General features: G+C 64.5%; 5 non-coding genes across 5 annotated transcripts; all 5 read left to right on the top strand.

The window, feature by feature from the left end:
- The first annotated feature begins 236 nt into the window (after window positions 1–236).
- On the top strand, window positions 237–355 carry LOC149992633 (5S ribosomal RNA). Its single transcript, XR_016508409.1, has one exon. It is a non-coding gene; the product is annotated as a 5S ribosomal RNA (ribosomal RNA).
- A 1535-nt stretch (window positions 356–1890) lies between these two features.
- LOC149992632 (5S ribosomal RNA) lies at window positions 1891–2009 on the top strand. The gene has a single exon (XR_016508373.1). It is a non-coding gene; the product is annotated as a 5S ribosomal RNA (ribosomal RNA).
- An 817-nt stretch (window positions 2010–2826) lies between these two features.
- On the top strand, window positions 2827–2945 carry LOC149992631 (5S ribosomal RNA). Its single transcript, XR_016508408.1, has one exon. It is a non-coding gene; the product is annotated as a 5S ribosomal RNA (ribosomal RNA).
- A 1531-nt stretch (window positions 2946–4476) lies between these two features.
- Window positions 4477–4595, top strand: LOC149992630 (5S ribosomal RNA). Its single transcript, XR_016508372.1, has one exon. It is a non-coding gene; the product is annotated as a 5S ribosomal RNA (ribosomal RNA).
- An 816-nt stretch (window positions 4596–5411) lies between these two features.
- On the top strand, window positions 5412–5530 carry LOC149992629 (5S ribosomal RNA). Its single transcript, XR_016508407.1, has one exon. It is a non-coding gene; the product is annotated as a 5S ribosomal RNA (ribosomal RNA).
- Window positions 5531–6000: the final 470 nt, after the last annotated feature.

Raw genomic sequence — 6000 nt, 5'->3', positions numbered from 1 at the left:
CTCTGTGCTCCCCATCGGGCAGGGCAAGCTCTTTCTTCAGCTAGGCAGGGAGGAAACGTCCCCTCCGGGGGAGGTGCCTTGGCCCTGCCCGCTGGAACCTGAGCAGGTGGGGCAGGGGGCAGGTGGAGGGCTCGGGGGCAGCGACCCAGAGAGGGGCGCGGCCGGCCGGGCGCCGCCAGGGGAGAGGGGCCTGAGGCGAGGCACAGGCTCTTGAGGCCTCTGGAAGCGCCTCCCGCGTCTACGGCCATACCACCCTGAACGCGCCCGATCTCGTCTGATCTCGGAAGCTAAGCAGGGTCGGGCCTGGTTAGTACTTGGATGGGAGACCGCCTGGGAATACCGGGTGCTGTAGGCTTTTTGGAAGGCCTCTCTTCGGCCCCCAGCCCACCCGTCACCCGCCCCCTGTCGCCGGGCCAGGGCGCTTTCATCTTCTTGCTCCAGGTGGAGCTCTCCAGACCCAGGAGGGGGACCCGCCCCTCTCCACTCCCCCGTGGTCAGTGAAACTTATGACGGGGCCCATCTTTCTATCTCTCGTCCTAAGATCTCTTTTTTTTTTTTTTTTTTTTTTTTTTTTCCCTTTTTGTCAGGGGTTTTTACTCTTGGCTTCTCTACGTAGGCCTGCAAGGGCCACAAGGGCCTCCAAATTCAGAAGCAAGCGGACAAAATACTCGCAGGCCACGCATTTGGCGCTCTCCGTGAGAGCCTCGTTTTCAAACACCTGTCATCAGCCGTTGTGTCCAGTTCTACGCTGAGTGCCACCTTTCTAAGCACATTGGTCCCAGTTCACTTGGCGCAATAGGTGCAGTGTCGCTTCAGTGAAGGGAACTTAAATACACGAGGCGATGGAGCTACGAATGCGCTTCCCGGAGCTGTCAGGGGTGCGTTTGAAATACCTTAAGGAACACGGTTATGGACACGGTGTTGTCACTCTGTCTTTGTTTGGGCCCGCGCAGACCCGAAGGTTTTCCAGCAAGTTTTCTCCTCCTCGCTAGCTTCTAAAGGGTTTTTCTCGCGCCCCCACCCCCCGACCCCCACCCCGACCCCGTTAGTAACGGCGGGAAAAGTGACTTTACTGACTGGTAGGGAGTTTGGAAGCTCGTACGTGAAAATGACTCTGAGCGCAGTGCATTGTCAGTGCGTAGCCGCGTTGGGGTTCGGTCTTAACTGTGAGGCATCCTTGTCTCTGCATTCCTTCGTGGAATACATGTATCGTGCGAGCCGTGGAAATGCCCGCCGAGACCACTTAAACGCACACACGCGCGCGGCGGACACACACGCAAGATGACGACGGTGTCTGAGATCTGAGAACGTGGGGTCAGAAACCTATGCCACACATAGGTGTGTGTTTGGGCGGGGGTGGAGGCGGGCGGCAGCCCGCCGTGGGGCCGTGGGGGAGGCTGCGGGGCACGTCTGTCTAATGGAACCACAATAAAAAGAGGTGATGAAGAAAACAAAACGTATACGAAGCGTGCTTCACTGGAAGCAAAACGATCCGAGGCCGGCCCCGGCAGCCCCAGCAGCGCCCCCTGGGGGGAGGTGCCTGGGAAGGCCGCTGCCGCCAGGGCCCCGTTACCGCCCTCCACGCCCCCTCCTCGCGATCCTACGGGGTGGGGGCTCTGTCCACGCCACCCACCCCCACCGGGGCAGGGCACGTCCCTACTTCAGCTCGGCGGGGAGGAAACGTCACCCTGTGCGACGCAGGTGCCTTCGCCCTGCCCGCTGGAACCTGCGCAGGTGGGGCAGGGGGCAGGTGGAGGGCTCAGCGGGGGTGGGGGCGGGACGGGGGTGTCGCAGCTCACAGAGAGGGGCGCGGCCCAGCCGCGCGCCCCAGGGGAGAGGGGCCTGGAGGCGAGGCACAGGCTCTTGAGGCCTCTGGAAGCCGCCTCCCGCGTCTACGGCCATACCACCCTGAACGCGCCCGATCTCGTCTGACCTCGGAAGCTAAGCAGGGTCGGGCCTGGTTAGTACTTGGATGGGAGACCGCCTGGGAATACCGGGTGCTGTAGGCTTTTTGGCCGCTTCGTCCTTTTGCCCGCAGCCGCCGGCTCGGCTGCTTTCCTCTTCCTGCTCCTTGCGGGACCCCGCCACCCCCACCCCCTGCCCAGGACGGTGACCAGCTCCTCCCGACTCGCCCCCCACCCCCAGCCCCCACCCCCCGCACCACCCTCCTGCCCCGGCGCCGCGGAGGCCACCGCCCGGGCCATAGGGGAATCCGCGCCGCCTCCGGGCACCTCTTGGTTAAGAGGTGCCGTGTCTCCCAGACTCGCTCGCGAGAGAGGAGGTCCCCAGTCGTCGTAGGGGGCCCGAGCCCCCGGGACAGAGAGAGGGAAGGCCCCCCCCGCCCACCGCCGACCCTCACCACGGCCCCCGGCCCCCAGACCACGGCCCCTGGCCCCGACCCAGAGGCCCTGTGAGGCCGGCCTCGGTAGCCGCAGCCCCGCGCCTTGGGGGCAGGGGCCGGGGAAGGCCGCCGCCGCCCCTGCCCCTTCCCCGCCGTCCCCGACCCCTCCCCGGCCGCCTACATGGTGGTGGCGGTGGTCGTGGTGCTGGTGGTGCTGGTGGGGGGGGGTGGTGGTGGTGGTTGGGGTCTCTGTGCTCCCCATCGGGCAGGGCAAGCTCTTTCTTCAGCTAGGCAGGGAGGAAACGTCCCCTCCGGGGGAGGTGCCTTGGCCCTGCCCGCTGGAACCTGAGCAGGTGGGGCAGGGGGCAGGTGGAGGGCTCGGGGGCAGCGACCCAGAGAGGGGCGCGGCCGGCCGGGCGCCGCCAGGGGAGAGGGGCCTGGAGGCGAGGCACAGGCTCTTGAGGCCTCTGGAAGCCGCCTCCCGCGTCTACGGCCATACCACCCTGAACGCGCCCGATCTCGTCTGATCTCGGAAGCTAAGCAGGGTCGGGCCTGGTTAGTACTTGGATGGGAGACCGCCTGGGAATACCGGGTGCTGTAGGCTTTTTGGAAGGCCTCTCCTTCGGCCCCCAGCCCACCCGTCACCCGCCCCCTGTCGCCGGGCCAGGGCGCTTTCATCTTCTTGCTCCAGGTGGAGCTCTCCAGACCCAGGAGGGGGACCCGCCCCTCTCCACTCCCCGTGGTCAGTGAAACTTATGACGGGGCCCATCTTTCTATCTCTCGTCCTAAGATCTCTTTTTTTTTTTTTTTTTTTTTTTTTCCCCCTTTTTGTCAGGGGTTTTACTCTTGGCTTCTCTACGTAGGCCTGCAAGGGCCACAAGGGCCTCCAAATTCAGAAGCAAGCGGACAAAATACTCGCAGGCCACGCATTTGGCGCTCTCCGTGAGAGCCTCGTTTTCAAACACCTGTCATCAGCCGTTGTGTCCAGTTCTACGCTGAGTGCCACCTTTCTAAGCACATTGGTCCCAGTTCACTTGGCGCAATAGGTGCAGTGTCGCTTCAGTGAAGGGAACTTAAATACACGAGGCGATGGAGCTACGAATGCGCTTCCCGGAGCTGTCAGGGGTGCGTTTGAAATACCTTAAGGAACACGGTTATGGACACGGTGTTGTCACTCTGTCTTTGTTTGGGCCGCGCAGACCCGAAGGTTTTCCAGCAAGTTTTCTCCTCCTCGCTAGCTTCTAAAGGGTTTTTCTCGCGCCCCCACCCCCGACCCCCCACCCCGACCCCGTTAGTAACGGCGGGAAAGTGACTTTACTGACTGGTAGGGAGTTTGGAAGCTCGTACGTGAAAATGACTCTGAGCGCAGTGCATTGTCAGTGCGTAGCCGCGTTGGGGTTCGGTCTTAACTGTGAGGCATCCTTGTCTCTGCATTCCTTCGTGGAATACATGTATCGTGCGAGCCGTGGAAATGCCCGCCGAGACCACTTAAACGCACACACGCGCGCGGCGGACACACACGCAAGATGACGACGGTGTCTGAGATCTGAGAACGTGGGGTCAGAAACCTATGCCACACATAGGTGTGTGTTTGGGCGGGGGTGGAGGCGGGCGGCAGCCCGCCGTGGGGCCGTGGGGGAGGCTGCGGGGCACGTCTGTCTAATGGAACCACAATAAAAAGAGGTGATGAAGAAAACAAAACGTATACGAAGCGTGCTTCACTGGAAGCAAAACGATCCGAGGCCGGCCCCGGCAGCCCCAGCAGCGCCCCCTGGGGGGAGGTGCCTGGGAAGGCCGCTGCCGCCAGGGCCCCGTTACCGCCCTCCACGCCCCCTCCTCGCGATCCTACGGGGTGGGGGCTCTGTCCACGCCACCCACCCCCACCGGGGCAGGGCACGTCCCTACTTCAGCTCGGCGGGGAGGAAACGTCACCCTGTGCGACGCAGGTGCCTTCGCCCTGCCCGCTGGAACCTGCGCAGGTGGGGCAGGGGGCAGGTGGAGGGCTCAGCGGGGGTGGGGGCGGGACGGGGGTGTCGCAGCTCACAGAGAGGGGCGCGGCCCAGCCGCGCGCCCCAGGGGAGAGGGGCCTGGAGGCGAGGCACAGGCTCTTGAGGCCTCTGGAAGCCGCCTCCCGCGTCTACGGCCATACCACCCTGAACGCGCCCGATCTCGTCTGACCTCGGAAGCTAAGCAGGGTCGGGCCTGGTTAGTACTTGGATGGGAGACCGCCTGGGAATACCGGGTGCTGTAGGCTTTTTGGCCGCTTCGTCCTTTTGCCCGCAGCCGCCGGCTCGGCTGCTTTCCTCTTCCTGCTCCTTGCGGGACCCCGCCACCCCCACCCCCTGCCCAGGACGGTGACCAGCTCCTCCCGACTCGCCCCCCACCCCCAGCCCCCACCCCCCGCACCACCCTCCTGCCCCGGCGCCGCGGAGGCCACCGCCCGGGCCATAGGGGAATCCGCGCCGCCTCCGGGCACCTCTTGGTTAAGAGGTGCCGTGTCTCCCAGACTCGCTCGCGAGAGAGGAGGTCCCCAGTCGTCGTAGGGGGCCCGAGCCCCCGGGACAGAGAGAGGGAAGGCCCCCCCCGCCCACCGCCGACCCTCACCACGGCCCCCGGCCCCCAGACCACGGCCCCTGGCCCCGACCCAGAGGCCCTGTGAGGCCGGCCTCGGTAGCCGCAGCCCCGCGCCTTGGGGGCAGGGGCCGGGGAAGGCCGCCGCCGCCCCTGCCCCTTCCCCGCCGTCCCCGACCCCTCCCCGGCCGCCTACATGGTGGTGGCGGTGGTCGTGGTGCTGGTGGTGCTGGTGGGGGGGGTGGTGGTGGTGGTTGGGGTCTCTGTGCTCCCCATCGGGCAGGGCAAGCTCTTTCTTCAGCTAGGCAGGGAGGAAACGTCCCCTCCGGGGGAGGTGCCTTGGCCCTGCCCGCTGGAACCTGAGCAGGTGGGGCAGGGGGCAGGTGGAGGGCTCGGGGGCAGCGACCCAGAGAGGGGCGCGGCCGGCCGGGCGCCGCCAGGGGAGAGGGGCCTGGAGGCGAGGCACAGGCTCTTGAGGCCTCTGGAAGCCGCCTCCCGCGTCTACGGCCATACCACCCTGAACGCGCCCGATCTCGTCTGATCTCGGAAGCTAAGCAGGGTCGGGCCTGGTTAGTACTTGGATGGGAGACCGCCTGGGAATACCGGGTGCTGTAGGCTTTTTGGAAGGCCTCTCCTTCGGCCCCCAGCCCACCCGTCACCCGCCCCCTGTCGCCGGGCCAGGGCGCTTTCATCTTCTTGCTCCAGGTGGAGCTCTCCAGACCCAGGAGGGGGACCCGCCCCTCTCCACTCCCCGTGGTCAGTGAAACTTATGACGGGGCCCATCTTTCTATCTCTCGTCCTAAGATCTCTTTTTTTTTTTTTTTTTTTTTTTTTCCCTTTTTGTCAGGGGTTTTACTCTTGGCTTCTCTACGTAGGCCTGCAAGGGCCACAAGGGCCTCCAAATTCAGAAGCAAGCGGACAAAATACTCGCAGGCCACGCATTTGGCGCTCTCCGTGAGAGCCTCGTTTTCAAACACCTGTCATCAGCCGTTGTGTCCAGTTCTACGCTGAGTGCCACCTTTCTAAGCACATTGGTCCCAGTTCACTTGGCGCAATAGGTGCAGTGTCGCTTCAGTGAAGGGAACTTA

Source organism: Furipterus horrens, unplaced genomic scaffold, assembly GCF_987537825.1.
Source record: "Furipterus horrens unplaced genomic scaffold, mFurHor1.1.pri manual_scaffold_15, whole genome shotgun sequence".
Lineage (NCBI taxonomy): Eukaryota > Metazoa > Chordata > Mammalia > Chiroptera > Furipteridae > Furipterus > Furipterus horrens.
The sequence above is the reverse complement of the archived record's forward strand: the minus strand, read 5'-3'. Positions and strand labels throughout refer to the sequence as shown.